The 15,696-nt window shown below is 39.5% G+C and overlaps 1 pseudogene across 1 annotated transcript; it reads right to left on the bottom strand.

Annotated features, from left to right (window-relative positions):
- Nucleotides 1-7,929: 7,929 nt before the first annotated feature.
- On the bottom strand, nucleotides 7,930-13,842 carry LOC145550380 (uncharacterized; annotated as a pseudogene). The gene is made up of 13 exons (XR_014086282.1): nucleotides 11,975-13,842; nucleotides 11,817-11,876; nucleotides 11,700-11,735; nucleotides 11,542-11,602; nucleotides 11,354-11,460; nucleotides 10,987-11,259; nucleotides 10,792-10,885; nucleotides 10,546-10,613; nucleotides 10,222-10,464; nucleotides 8,790-8,855; nucleotides 8,568-8,702; nucleotides 8,421-8,483; nucleotides 7,930-8,334 (listed from the first exon to the last, which is right to left on the bottom strand). The product of XR_014086282.1 is annotated as an uncharacterized LOC145550380 (transcript).
- Between the last annotated feature and the right edge of the window lie 1,854 nt (nucleotides 13,843-15,696).

Here is a 15,696-nt window from a genome sequence, read left to right as displayed (position 1 = left end):
TGTTTGATATATGAATTTATAAAATTGATTAAAGATTGTAGAAGATCTTCAAATATAGTAAAACCAGTCGAACCAGAAGGAAAACAGAAAAGTAGACAAGCAGAATGCATAGAAAAAGATAAAAACAGAGCACAAGAAGAAAATACATTGAAAGAATAGGAGAAAGAGTGACAACGTTGTACTCCAGAGGAGTTTAACAGAAAACAGTAAATCCTGTCACGATCATAGTAATAATTCCATAAAGTAGAGACTAGTCGCTGCATTTTAATGCATAAAATATTTCTATACAGTGAAATATGTATGAACAGCATAATTTTGTTCATAAAATAGCAGAAAAAGTTCAAACAACAGGAAATTAGTGCAATCCCAGATAGTTGAAACAATTGAATAGTGAAACAGTAATAAGTATAAAAAATTAGTGGAAACAGTAAACCAGAATATTTGAAGGAGTAAAACAAAGCAAAACCTAAAGCAAACAGGGTCAGAAGAAGTAGAAATGTTTGATATATGAATTTATAAATTGATTAAAGATTGTAGAAGATCTTCAAATATAGTAAAACCAGTCGAACCAGAAGGAAAACAGAAAAGTAGACAAGCAGAATGCATAGAAAAAGATAAAACAGAGCACAAGAAGAAAATACATTGAAAGAATAGGAGAAAGTGTGACAAGGTTGTACTCCAGAGGAGTTTAACAGAAAACAGTAAATCCTGTAACAATCATAGTAATAATTCCATAAAGTAGACACTAGTGGCTACATTTTAATGCATAAAATATTTCTATACAGTGAAATATGTATGAACAGCATAATTTTGTTTATGAAAGAGCAGAAAAAGTTCAAAAACGGCAGTTACTAGAGTGGCCACTCAAGTAACTGAAATCAGTTACAGAGTTCCACCATAGGAAATAATGGGGCAAAATATTTGCACAAAAGTGCAATTATTTCAAAAAGTGCAATAGTGAAGTTTACCAAAAGTCATAGCTCCATTCTCCTGAAGGAGCTGAACGTTTTGATATATAAATTAGTACAATTAGTGAAAGATAGTGAAAGTAGTTAAGCGACAAAAAACGTACGGAAGACAGAATAATAACTAGAAAAATAGCTGTTCCTAGCGAAACAGCCGTGAGAATGCATATTTGCAGAATGACTGCTGCAGAAATGCCAGAAAAAGTAGAGAAAAGTTTAAGGAGTAGAAGAAAGCAGAAGAAATTGAAATAGTTGAAACAGTTGAACAGTGAAATGTAGCAAACTGCAGAAATTAGCTGAAGCTGAAATTAGTACACCACCAGAAATATTGAAGAAGTGAAACTTAACATAAGGAGCCAAATAAGCATATTTGCAGAATGATTGATGGAGAAATATAAGAAACTTGAGAACAAAGAGTAAGAAAAGCATAGAAAGCTAGTCATACTTTGTAGAAATCCTTTGCCAACTGGTGAAACTTAGCAAAAGTGTTGAAGAATTCAGCTGAAGAAGCAGAAGTTTGTGTGCAACATGAATTATTTGAAAAGTCAAAAAGTGAAACAGAGCGTAAGAAAGAGCACAATTAGCACACGAGGAAATTAGTGCAACCCAGAAATACTTGAAACAATTGAACAGTGAAACAGCAAAAAGCTTAAATTAGTGGAAGCAGAAAAACCAGAAATATTTGAAGGAGTAAAAAAGCAAAACCAAAATCAGAAAGAAGCAAAAGAAGCCGAAAATTTTTATATCTGAATTGCTAAAATTGATCAAAGAGTGTAGAAGATCTTCATTTATAGATCTTCATCTTCATAGTGGCCTCATTTTAAAGCATAAAATATTTCTCTACAGTGAAATATGTATGAACAGCATAATTTTGTTTGTAAAAGAGCAGAAAAAGTTCAAAAACGGCAGTTACTAGAGTGCACACTCTAGTAACTGAATCAGTTACAGAGTTCCACCATAGGAATAATGGGGCAAAATATTTGCACAAAAGTGCAATTATTTCAAAAAGTGCAATAGTGAAGTTTACCAAAAGTCATAGCTACATTCTCCTGAAGGAGCTGAACGTTTTGATATATGAATTAGTATAATTAGTGAAAGATAGTGAAAGTAGTTAAACGACAAAAAACGTACGGAAGACAGAATAATAATAATAATAATAATAATAATAATAATAAAGAGAAACAGAAACACTATAAGTGAGAATGCATTGAATGCATTCTCACTGATAATAAAGAGAAACAGAAACACTATAAGTGAGAATGCATTGAATGCATTCTCACTGATAAAGAGACGTTCTATTGGGTGTAGAACAATAGGTGCCTGCCATGCAATGCATGGAGGGTTAGGGTTAGGGTACCCTGTCATCCTCACTGAGCAATCCTTTTTACCTTTAACTCTAATCCGGTTCAGGAGCTCTGCAAATGCCCTGTCGTCTTTCTGCCGCATGATTTCCGTTAGGCTGACCATCTGGAAATTCTCATTCCAGATATCAAGCATGCCATCCTCAGTGACACAAAGAGGTTTTGCTCGTCCAAGGGGTGGCAACTGGAAGAAGTCTCCCACGGCCAAAACCGAGACCCCCCCCATAAACCTTGTGTTTCCCTTGATTTGTTGAAATCTCCAGTGAACATATGCAAGTAGGTCTTTGGAGACCATGGAGATTTCGTCAATGATTAAGATTTCCACATTGGAAAGAACTGCCCGCACTTCATCCAATGAATTTCCAAGTCCCTTGTATGGTGGTTTTAAACTCTTGGGCAGTTTCAAGATGGAATGTAAAGTCTTCCCCGATATGTTGTACGCTGCAGTACCAGTAAAAGCTGTGAGGAGCACAGTGGGCTTGGACATGTCACCAATATCAAGAAGTCTAGGAAGCTGGCGCAAGAGCTTGGTTGCCTCCTGGTAAACACATTTGATGACATGAGATTTGCCACAGCCAGCTCCTCCCGTCAAGAAATAAAAGAATGGTTCTGGGTCGTCACCCCAGACGCGCTTCAGGCACCAATCACGAATGGCGTAAAACACAGATGCTTGAGTCTCATTTAAACTCCTGTACATTTGTCTGATGAAATCAGGGCTCAATTTAGGAGCTTCAATTTTTGGCATGTCTCCACTGTTGACATTAATTTCATAATCTGGAATAGGGTCTTGTTCTTCTTCCTCTTCCATTGGTGGTCTTTCAGCAGCGCATTCCAAACGGTCCAACTCAACCTCGGGTGCAAAAGTGTTCCAAGCGTTACGAACCGGGCCTTGCTTTTTCAGTTCTTCCATAATCTTGTCAATTTTCTTACCTTGCCCTTCATACCTTTTGCGGTTGAAATCCACATACTGTTTTACCTGATACCTACCTCGGGAACCATTGTTGTAAAAGGCTTCGTAGGTTGTGTGTTCCTCGTTTCTAAGGTCCTCATCTCTTCTGTGTGGAAAATACAACTTCAGAAGTCGTCTGTAAAACTTTTCGGGGGTTTTTTTCTCAGAGAAACGAGTAAATCTAATGACTGCAGGTTTGCCCATAGTTCTTTTCTGGATGTATCCTGCATCATTAAGGAGGGGAATTGCATTTGGCCCTTCAATTTGATTACCGTATAAAACCCTGTATTCTGACGCAAATTCTGCCAGGCACATGTGTTCAAATTCCAGCGTTTGTGGTCTGTTGAGATATTTTTCTGGCAATCCTGTCATCCAAACATTCTCCTCATCTGGGGACATGTTCACAAGTTTACTCATCGGAAGGCTCATTTTCATACCGTCTTCATCTGTTTGAAGAAAAAGGACACTGCGCGAGGACTTTTTGAGCGGTAGGCTACAAGTGCGCGCAACTGATTCTTGAGCACTTACCTCTCTCTGTTTTGAATAAGCCTGCATGATTTTTTTCATTTCATCCCTTTGGCTGACATTGGCCGTCTTTAAATCATCAACAACAGACTTCAGGAACTGTGCCATTTCGTGTTCCGGCTTGGCTATGTATGACATCATGTACTCAATACAGCTATACTCATCAAGCACATACTGAATGTCCATGTTGGCGTTCCATGCACGTAGGAGATCAGGGTTGTATGCATTCACCCAGCTGTCTTTAGGATCACGTTTCATCATTACCACCATTCCAGAAGTCAGAGCATCAACATGGCCATTGTACTCCACTTTGGTCATGTTACAAGCATGGAGTAACTCTTCTAAATCTCTGAAAGATGATTTCTCATCCTTTAGTAAATCCCTTATTGGCTTCAGTTTCTTTTTAGCCTCTCTTTGTAGGTTTGAGACAAATTTTGATCTGGATTTTTTGGACTTTCTCCTACCTTTTTGCTTTTCTAGCTTTGGTTTTTCGTCATCATTTTCCAGATCAAAGTCAATTACAGGGACAGTAACTCTAGTGCGTTCCATTGGTAATTTGGGGAATCCAAATCGGCATTCAACATTACCTTTTTTGCATGACTTTGAGTGCTTTTTGCTGTGCATTTGAACCTCTGATACAATTTTGTGGAGCTCGGGATCCTTTGTCTCCTCAGGCAACTGACAAGATATGTAACGATCTATGAACTTTATCACTTCATCGCAACATGAGGGGTCTTCCATTTCAGGTGTGTCCTTAATCCATATCACAGCATGTATATGGGGTGAACCCTTGCCTGAAATTCCACGCGATAAAAGTAATCCTCAACTGGTCCAATGGGTTGTGCAGGGGAAAGAATGAGGTCTCTAAACAGCGCATCCACCCTCTTTTCAACATGCGCATGACTGTGACGGGGTTGCTTCTAAGAATGTCACACTTTGCATTCCAGTCAAGCTCAGAAAAACTTACCTGCTCTCCATGTTGACCTTTGATGGCCTCAATGACTTCTGGCCATCTCATTTCAGCAGCAGAGAACGTGTAAAAGAAAGTGGGCTTTCCAAGTTGCCTCACCATGGCGTGCAAATCACGTAATCCTTTCTCCAATAAGCAGGAGTTCCTCGTAACGGCTGCATGAAACGAGTGGCTTCTTTATTCTGGATCAGTTTTTCCAACTCTTCTTTGTCCTTTAGCATTTTGCTGGAAATGTTTTTTCCGTCTTTGGTGCTTGGTTTCCCTTTCCTTGTCTGAATGGACATACTATCATTGGCAATATTAGTTTCTGTAACAAACTGAGCAAAGAAAAGGTAACTCTGGTCTTTCGCAAACCGACTATCTATTGAGAAGAGACGTACGTTGAAATACATACTTGGAGAAAGTTTAACACGGCGGGATTCATCTAACGTGTTTACTCCAGTTGGGAAATGCACAGGATACGCCTTGGCTTCAAGTCTCGGAACACTGAAGAAGGAGATGGGCTTGTTCCCCTGGGCCGGCGCAATGCTAAAAATTCCTTCTCCATAAGACAGCACTTCCTGTGCTATGTCAGGAGGCTGCATGCAAGTGTCCAAGATCAGACCAGGTCGAAGTGCCTGATGCTCTGCCCCTATATGGTCAGGTTGCTGGTCTGCTGCTGCATCCATTTCAGTCTCCTCTGCATGTGTATCTAAGTCCTCGACTGGCTGATCCTCTTGGAAACCCTCAAATGTGGCACTTTCATTTATACTTACCTCTTTGTAATCTGGATGAGTCTCTTTAAGCTTGCGCAGTCCAGCTAACACATTTTTCATGTTGACCGTGTAAAAGTATTGATGGCCTTTGTACTTGGTTTTCCTCTTCAGCTTCACCTGTAAAAGCTGGGCTTCCGCACGGGGCCTCGGAAGACTGTTTACAACAGTTTCCATGTCAGAAGGAACACAGACAACTGCTCCATGTATTGCCCTTTGCTGTCCCTTGGGCAAGGAAACAATTTTTGCAAAAGGTAGAATTTTTGCAATTAATTGCCTTTCAAGTACATTCAATTCCGCAAGCTCTGGGGGAACAGGAGCTAAATGAAGGTTATTGGCAGCAGCAATCGATGGCATCTTTCCCCTGCTTAGATGGCTGTCACACGTGTAGCAGATCCACTCCCCTGTCCTCTCTTTGGGTACAGAACATGGAGTTGAGCAAGCAGATTCACACACGTGAACATACGTACCTGTTAAACAATCAGCTACTACACGCATATTCTTGGTATATTTATCTCTTTGACAGTGCTTCACTTGATTGGGAAAAAGAGCTCTGTGACACACAGTGCAAACGTATGTCGGTCCGTTTTGAATGTTCTTATAAAAGTTTTGTATTGCAGCTTTCATTTCGTCAGTCATCAGAGGGCGTGGTGTTTGAAGATGGAAGCCTACGTTTCTTTTGTACTTCCTTCTAATTCGCAAAGCATGCTGCAGTGTAAAATTTCTGGAAAGTGCTTTTCTTGATATTCTGACTCTTCTGTCAGCAACACATTTTTTATTATGTTTGACCCGATAACTAGGCTCACTGTGATACTTCACCTTCCTATATTCACGCATTGTTTTGTTGTGTTGGCTTCTTAAGTCTGGATTGTTTCTGAACCGATTCCTGATGTATGATTTTTGTCTGCTTCTAAACACAGGATCATTTCTGAACCGTTTCCTTATATATTCAGCCATGTTGGCTTTATGACTGGCTCTGAAGCTGTGGTCAAATGTGAATTTGTACTTAACATAATTTATTTGTCTCTTCCGGAAAGATGCATCTGTCCTATATCTATTTTTTATCTGATCCTTCTTCTGTGCTTGATGACGAATGTATGTTTCTTTTAAGGCCTGTAGCTTTTTTGTCCTAAATGTTGGAGATTTCAGATATTGTTTTTTTTCAGATAAACTTTGTTTCATTTTATTTGCTACATTCTGTCCCTGTTGCATTTTTACCCTGTCCTTAAATTTTCTTCTGTAGGCCTTTGGTAATTTTGACACATTTGGAATGGTTGGAGCCGTTTCCTCTAATACATTTGCAACTTCCCTAAGCCAAGGAGGAATTTCCTCTTCAGAGGTGCTCTCTGGTTTGAAAACAGTTGAACTTACTTTTGTGCCTCCAGGTGGAATGTTCTGAAAGCCAGAATCCTGAGAAGAGCCGTCATTTTCCCTGACAAAACCTACTGGCACAAACTCATAGGTGGCATTGGGTCCGCGGTTACGAAAAAGCTTGTGCAGATGGTTGACCATGTCAGACAGATTGCAGAAAGTCATCATCACTGCAGTACCACTGGGATGCGGCAGGCCTGCTGAATTTCTTGAATGGGAATCAAAAACTCCAAACCGACCACTTCTGTCCCTGAAAACTGCAATGCACTCTGGAGTCACCAAGAGAAAAGCATGGGTGACATTTTCCAAGAGACATTCCAGTTGCAGGGCAAGAGGCAAACCCAATTGTCGAGATCCTTGTGGGCTCCCGCTCCGAGCAAAAACATGACCTACTCTCAAACCAGTGGTGTGTACTGCATAGATGTTCCATCTGTCAGTACATGGTCAGGCATCTCTTCAAAAGTCAAGTGATCATTACGAAATGTTCTGTCACTGATCAGTTGCTGTTTAACGCCAGTATAAAGTTCGTCTCCTTTTTCAATCACTCTATCAAGCAACACTGTGTCAAACTGCAACCCTCATTGTGGTAAGCTAAAATGTGAGTGCCATGCATGTGCACTGGTGATTACGGGAAAATGCAGCATACCTCCTGTCGGCCTGGGAATGAGTAGCACTCACCAACAGGACCGGTGGACCGCTGATCCTGGGTTCCAGCGCAGAAGCCTGTAACATTAAAAAAAAAAAAAAACATTTCAGTATTTATACAAATATTAACTAATGACTACCAACCACCACCAATTAGCCCTGTTGTAAACAAGTTTTTTGCAGTTTAGAAATCAATTATTCTGATGATCAATAGATTAATTGAACTAAAATTTTAATAAAGTAACATATTGGTAAATACGGTCATTACAGCAGTTTCGGATCGGATTACAAAATAAATCCATATGTTCATATTTGTGCATCTCAAATAACTTTTCTGTACTTTAGAATTAATCTGTAACTTTGCCTAAGTTTTTTAGCCAATCTGAAAAAAAAACCCAATTCTTTTTTAAATTTATTTGATTCAATAAAAATTAAAAAGGCACAAAAAATGAAACATCATAACCACAAAGTCAAAAACTTGCAAGTATAATTTTTTTAGATACATAAACTCACTATTCACAACCATTTGTAGCTTTTTTCTCATGTGAGTGACAGGATCTTTTGCACCTTTGTCATACACAGAACCACGTAGGCCAACTTTTACACATGTCATAATGTTCCACCCATTTGTTGTGACTGAGATGGTAGGAAGGAGTTACCTGGCAGCTCCCATCCGGACATGGTCCTCCAGTGGCACGGGAGAGGACTCGGCAGGGGCCTCGACGTCCATCGGGAGGACCGGTCTCCGTGCCTCGCGACGAGCTGGGCTGGTGGTCTCTCTCGGCGCTCCCTCCATCTATAAATCAACAGAAGCCATCAACTTGGTGCAAAGTGAACATACATCTTAAAATCTATGATATGTTTTCTGAAACGGTGTCACACCTGCTGCTCCACCGGACTCAGCTTGGAGGGATCAGAAACTGGACGACGCCTCGGACTCGCCTTCTAATAAAAAAATATATATAATTTTTAAAACCAATTGTGGCACATCAAAATCACATGGTTATTTTAAAAAATAGAATAAAATACCTTCTTCCCCTTCGGAGAACATGTAGGCAGCGGAGCGTCACGGCCAGACGCAGGAACGATCCGGTCCATCTCCTCCAGCAACGCTGGGCTGAACCACACAGGATTCGGGGGGATGGAAGAGTCCAACAGGTCTCCCTATAAAATAAAATAAATAGCTTAAAATAGATTCATTTGTACATTGAGGACACAACAAGTTTTGCTTTGAGGGGAAGAAAATCATACCTGTTGGTCAACCATCCTCCCAGTGATGTGTGGACAGCCATCACCACCCTGGACCTCACGCGATGTCTGTAAACATGGAAAAATTATTTTCAGTGGCAGCAAACCCTCTGGGTCCAGGGTATACATGTATAGTAATTGTAATTACACAACCTTAAGGGTGTAATGTTACAAATTCTTTTTTCATTTGGAAACACTTATTTCACAAACACAAGTTACATAAATTTCAAGTTGGAAATTTTTTTATTTTTTTATTGTGAGCTCACAAAGGTTTACTACCTTAACTCCTGGAGCTCACCACAACTGGATGCTGCTTACTAGCTGCTTGGGGAGTGGCTCTTCTTCATCCCCTGGTGATCAACTCCTTAATGCTGCGCAGCGCCGCCATTCCTCAGGTTGGATCTCTGAGTATCTGCCTCTAAGCCTGCCTTGACCTCATCTTACCCTATATGCCTATAATTCTCTAGATTTCTAATACAAATGCCATCGTCGTTATCATCATCTTCACAATCTTCACTGGGCCTCAGACTCTTTTGCAAGTTTCACTTTTTTGTCTTGCAGTTAAAAACAGACCACCCCTGTATGCTGCACATTTATTAGTCACATAATTCTTTATGTACAATAACCAACTCTAAATGTCTTTAAGTTTTTTTCATGACGCATTTATAGATTAATACATATTCATGTGCACTCCAGTTATTTCATTTATTCATTTTATACTTAGTCAAATATTTAAACTACTTAACAGTTATGTATACATTTCTATAAATTTTATATTGCTTATGGTTTCATTTCCATTTACTAATATTAACACCCTGGACAAAATACCTTTTCAGCAATTAAGCAATTTCCACTTGGGCATCAATAAACTACATTTTATTTCATAAACTACTAAACTACATATTACAAAATGTGTTTGACAGACTTCTGTCACACCAATCAATATCACAATCTCGCCATTTTTGCTATTACTCTGGTCCAACTTGTCATAGTCGCTCTTTTCGTAGTTACTTGGACAACTTTCCCAAGTTTCTTAAAAATGCCCAATTATTTTTTTGAAGATGTGAAATTTCACATAACAGAGGAACGTCATGTAGCACTTCATATTTTATGTTTGCCAGCTAATTCCCTTTCACATTTTCAAAATGCCGGTTTTTAAGATTTACCTGATCTTCTGGGGGAAAAAAAGGCTTAATTATTTTAGCATATTTCCAGTTTTTCTTCTCAACACAATTAAAAATAAAATAAAAAAGTAATGTAGTTTCTAATCAGCACTTTAAACAAAAGTTTAAATGAATACTCAGGGAGGCAGACTCTTGCTAGTACCCCATCACAAAACAGACATGTTAAAAAGACAAATATACACATTCATGGACTTTTAAAGAGTTAAACATGGAAAAACATTGCTTAAATCAACTAAGTATGTATCCAGTACCTTCCGGCCACCAACCACAGTCCAGTCGAAGGGGTCCGAACGACGGGGAGCAGCCACCTCGCCAACCACAACCAGCCGGGGCAGGGGACGTCTCACCGCGGGGGGGGAAGCCGTCCCAGGAGGGGGAGGAGCCAACGTCACGGGAGCTGGAGATTTCGGTGCACTTAACTCAAGTTGCGAGCAGACCGCCGCCTGAAGCAACTGAGCAAGGACCTCCATCCCAGGATGGTCGCTCAGGTGAACCTATAACAGTTAAAGACATTTTATAAAATACAGTACACCTAAATAATATTTTTAAAATGACAAAAAATCTATTTAACTTACGCCATCCCTGCTCCACAAGTGCAGGCTGCTCAACGGGAAATGCTCAGTAACAGGCAGGTACCGAACATCTGGACAGGGAAAGAAAAACAAATGTCATTCTTAATACACACTAACAGTGTAGTAATTTGAGATAAAGTAGATATGAAAGGAAAATAAGTACATTTTTAATTCATCTGAACCCTGAACACCATAAAATGTTAATTTGCTGAAGTTTTAGTATAAACACAAATTGAATCCGTCACTTACTTCTCTGAGCAGCCACACGGCGATACTCCTGCCGCAGCAGATGTTGCGAACTTTGGTCCACGACAAGTCGTGGAGGAAAGTCCACAACAACCACCTGTCAATTTCAATCAAAATAAAAGAACCAAATTAACATACGACAAGTTTTCAGATGTATTTGATCATGAATACATGCAGTACACTTATACGTATACTTACATTAGCAGAGAGTTCGCAGACAGTACGCAACAACCTGGCAAAGTCCCGTCCGGCCTCCACGAAGGTCCTGCTGGCGGTCAAGTTGTTGCTTGGGGCCAGAAGACAGATCACCTCGGGGGACCGAGGCAGAAGTGTATTCTGGACCTCAAGCCGCAACTCTTCCGCAGAGGCTCCAGGGGATGCAAGCAACCCTAAGGAGAAGTCGCCCTTTGGCATGGTAGAATACCCATCCACGATAGCACGCAGATGAGAATCACCAACCAAAAGAGCAAACTGAAGAAAAAAAGAAAGAAAAACCATTAAAGTTTGATGATTGATTTTATCATCCAAACCAAGATTTGCGTATGAAATTTACAAAAAAAAGTACCTTCTTCTCCAGAGCCTCGGCAGTAGGCAGAACCAACTTGCAGCTCCGTCTGGTCACCCGGGAAGCTGGCCACGTCTCCACCCGATGGCGACGCCCCGTCCCACGGCCTGTTTAGAGACATGCAATTATCAAGATTAGACTTTCATGCCTCTGAAAATTTAACAACAACACAAATTTTATCCACTTACGTGACCCAGGAGAGGTCGATGGCGCACGGGACTCCTCCTGGCGCACCACAGCAGGCGACATCTACAAAAAAAATAATTAAAAAAAATTTAGATTCACCACAAACATAACTGGATTAGGTTATTGTAAATAAATGATCCTAAACTTGTCATGAACTTACCTGGTCGGGCAGGCCACCCTCCAGCAGTCGAGACGTCTAAAGACATAAATAGAATGAGTAAAGCAAATGACTTACCATCTAACAATAAGTTAGTAAAATGTAAAATGACAGCTATACCTTCTTCGGCGGAGACTCAGTGGTGGTCCAAGCCCGAGGCGTGAGCGATGATGTCCCCGGCTGGAAACACAGAAACAATTATGATCATGCTTAAAGTCAAAACTACATAAAAAACTACTGTAAGAAAAAACAATTACTGCGATGTGTAATTTATATACCTTGGCGACGTCCGGCACACTCTCCAGCTTCCTCCATCTCACCTTAGCAGACTCGGACCGACGACCCCGACGTGGCATTCTGCAAGACCAGAATAAAAAAAAGACACCTGGGGGGGGAAAGCTGGTTATTTACAAATGATATCTAAATTTAAACAGTGTTTGTAGGACTATGTGTGAATGTTACTATGTGCAAAAAACTTATTTCAATATGTAGATAAAGTATGTGTAAGATTAAGAGTTATATGTATGTAGATGGATTAAGCTGATGGTGTGGTGATGCAGAGGTTAGGATCTCAGCAAGCAGCAGTGGAAAACTTCCAAATCTCAGTCTCGCACAAGTGAAAAGCTGTAATGAGAAGCAAAATAAATGGCTATTAAAAAAGAGGTGTAAAAATACATTTTTAAAATTAATTTTAAAAACTTTTTAGAAGTTCTGAGGCTTGTAAGCAGGACCGAGATATTTTTCACAACTGTTGCAAACATCAATACATTTTACAACTTGGTTCAAAATATAATGAAAAAGCAGAGATTAAACAAATAAATATAAAGGGTTTTAAATATGTTAATTGAAAAAATAGATTTTATCCAAATGAACCAAGTCTTTTACTGTATGAATAAATGAGGACTATGAGGATTAAGCTGTTAATATGCTGCTCCGGTCGGACAACATCAAATGCGTAAGCTTATGCTCCACCATTAGCAACCATGTTTACTTCCGCTAACACTGAGCTCTTCTTCTTTTTATGGCGGTTGGCGGAACACCGAGAACGCGGACGCTATTGCGCCCTCTACTGCACATGTGGGACATTTTCAGATCGTTTGCCCGTTCACTCTGCAGAACACATACAGGTCGCATTTACTGGCAGTGTGAACAGCCCCGGCATTAAAAAAAAAAAAAAAAAAAAATCGGAATTACCAAAAAAATCAGAACAATAAGTCGCTGCAGAGTGAACGCACCCAAAAACACCCAAAAGGCTTCAACTCCAAACCACCATCTTCGCGAAACGTAGCTACATAAGCTTCAACTATAAACCAGACGCCCTAAACACTCAAATCGATCGGTGTGGACTCGCAGTAGTATGAAGTCATTGGGATCTGCCCACTGCTGTGCTTCTAACAAAAGCAAAATAAAAACCGCACCCTCCCAGGTGGAAAAATATCTCACATAATGCCGGCATATGGCTATATATCACATATAAAGATACGAAATAAATTACATAATTAAAAAACGCCACAGCACTTTATTCTTTAGCGTCTTGTGGGCGTACAAACATTTAGCTTCCCGTAATAATCCAGAAAAATCCGGTTCCATCAAGCTAGCTAGTACGGAATCAGAGCCACAACGAAAAATTCCACAGTAATTAAACTTTTAAAATCGAGCTACTTTCTCAAACAACACATTAAATCTAACAACTGTAAGCATTTACAATAATATTCGAATCAAATTAAAAATTAAAATACTATATTTTATAGAGAAAACACAAACACGTCTTACCTTGACCGTAGCAGACTCGGAAGCAGAGAGTGCCAGAAAGTTCCAGAAGATTCAGCGGCTTGGGAATTCATGTCAGCCAATCAGAGATTGGCATTTTCCAGCGTGTATGACGTGTCCTTCAGCTGACCAGTCAGCTCAGCAAAACAACAATTTTAAAAAATGCAACAAAATAGCTTTTTTTTGAGACTGTCAACACAGCTGGCTGGCAGATTTAGCACCTTACGTCACAGGCGTAGATACAAGATGTTAGGTGTCAGCCAATCAGAGACTGACATTTTCCAGCGAGTATGACATACTCTTCTGCTGACCGGTCAGCTTTGCTAAACAACAAATGTTAAAAAGGCAACAACAATAGTTAAAATGCTTATTTTAAAAAAGACTGAGCAAGGCAGTCTACAAACCTGAGACAAAAAAAATAGGTAAAATGCTTATTTTAACCCTTTAATGCATGAATTATGATTATGCATTAATGAATTATGATCACTTGTGTCAGGATTTTTTTTCATTTTTTATTTTATTTTCTTGACGCACAAAAAATGGTACGAAAATATTTTTTTGTTAAAAAAAATTTTAATTACATTTTTTTTGTGATCAATTGTAATTTTCTCCAAATACAAAGTTGTTATTTCAAAAATGCATCAGTAGTGTAGTTCTTTAGGGGTTATCTGATGTAACAATATTTTTTTTACCTGCAGGAGTTGTCTTCAGCAGAAGAAAGAACCGATCAGCATGCTTTTTTGTCTGTCAGCAATATTGGATTTTTTAAAAAAAGTTTCTTGCATTTGCAGGTGATGGCAAGTGATTGATATTTTATTTTATGATGCATTAGTGTCCACTTCAGTGGTCTGTGTGCATTGACAGCAAAAATAGCTAAAATGCTCATTTTAAGAAAGACTGATGTAAATGTACTGCCTTGCTTTGCAAGGCAGTCCACTAACCTGAGAGAAAAAATAGCTAAAATGCTCATTTTAAGAAAGACTGATGTAAATGTACTGCCTTGCTGTGCAAGGCAGTCCACTAACCTGAGAGAAAAAATAGCTAAAATGCTCATTTTAAGAAAGACTGATGTAAATGTACTGCCTTGCTTCGCAAGGCAGTCCACTAACCTGAGAGAAAAAATAGCTAAAATGCTCATTTTAAGAAAGACTGATGTAAATGTACTGCCTTGCTTCGCAAGGCAGTCCACTAACCTGAGAGAAAAAATAGCTAAAATGCTCATTTTAAGAAAGACTGATGTAAATGTACTGCCTTGCTTCGCAAGGCAGTCCACTAACCTGAGAGAAAAAATAGCTAAAATGCTCATTTTAAGAAAGACTTATGTAAATGTACTGCCTTGCTTCGCAAGGCAGTCCACTAACCTGAGACAAAAAATTAGCTATAATGCTCATTTTTTTAAAAATGAGGTAAATATACTGCCTTGCTTTGCAAGGCAGTCCACTAACCTGAGAGAAAAAAATAACTAAAATGCTCATTGTAGGAAAGACTGATGTAAATGTACGGACTTGCTTTGCTGTGGTGTGCACTGAGCTGAGTAATTTTTCAAAAATCTATATAAAACACTGGGGATAGGTTTCAAAAACCTATATTAAACACTGAGGGGGAGCGTCAGTTGGTCATGTCCCGTCACTTTGCTCTGAAGCATCTGGACAGAAAACCGTAAGCCCTAGAAAAATTTCGAAAACATTTTACCGGAGCAGACATGCGGTGCGATTTCCTGACCAACTTTCATACCAATAGCACAAGTTTTGCGGCCATGAGAGCGATTTCAAAATTATTTTTGGGTCAATATTCCACTCTGTTCCTCACTCTAACAAAGCGGCAGTTGGTGTCAGTTACACTCTGCGGTTAGGCAGTTGGAAATTTTGCTCGTTTTTCACTTTTTACGTCGCCGTCATAACTCGGATCCCCAATAAAAATAATAGCACCCATCTCGACATCGAGCCGCACGATTTGATACCACTTTTGTGGGTGGGCACGCAGCGGTACGAGCCGCATTAACGGTGACGGAAGAATAATAAATAACTAGAAAATTCCTGCAGAAATTTTAAAGGGGCATGCCAAAGTGTGCCCGTCGGCTTGAGCCAGTGTTTTTATGCTAAAAATTAGCATTAATGCTAAAGAAAGCTGCAACGTAGTCAATAACCTGTGGAGAGGCAGAAGCATGTAGAATAATCTGTACTTGTACCATTCATTATGTTAAAATTGATGCATAAGCTAAAATTAGCCA

This window comes from Poecilia reticulata, unplaced genomic scaffold, assembly GCF_904066995.2.
Source record: "Poecilia reticulata unplaced genomic scaffold, P_reticulata-male-v2 Scaffold_38, whole genome shotgun sequence".
NCBI lineage: Eukaryota > Metazoa > Chordata > Actinopteri > Cyprinodontiformes > Poeciliidae > Poecilia > Poecilia reticulata.
The sequence above is the reverse complement of the archived record's forward strand: the minus strand, read 5'-3'. Positions and strand labels throughout refer to the sequence as shown.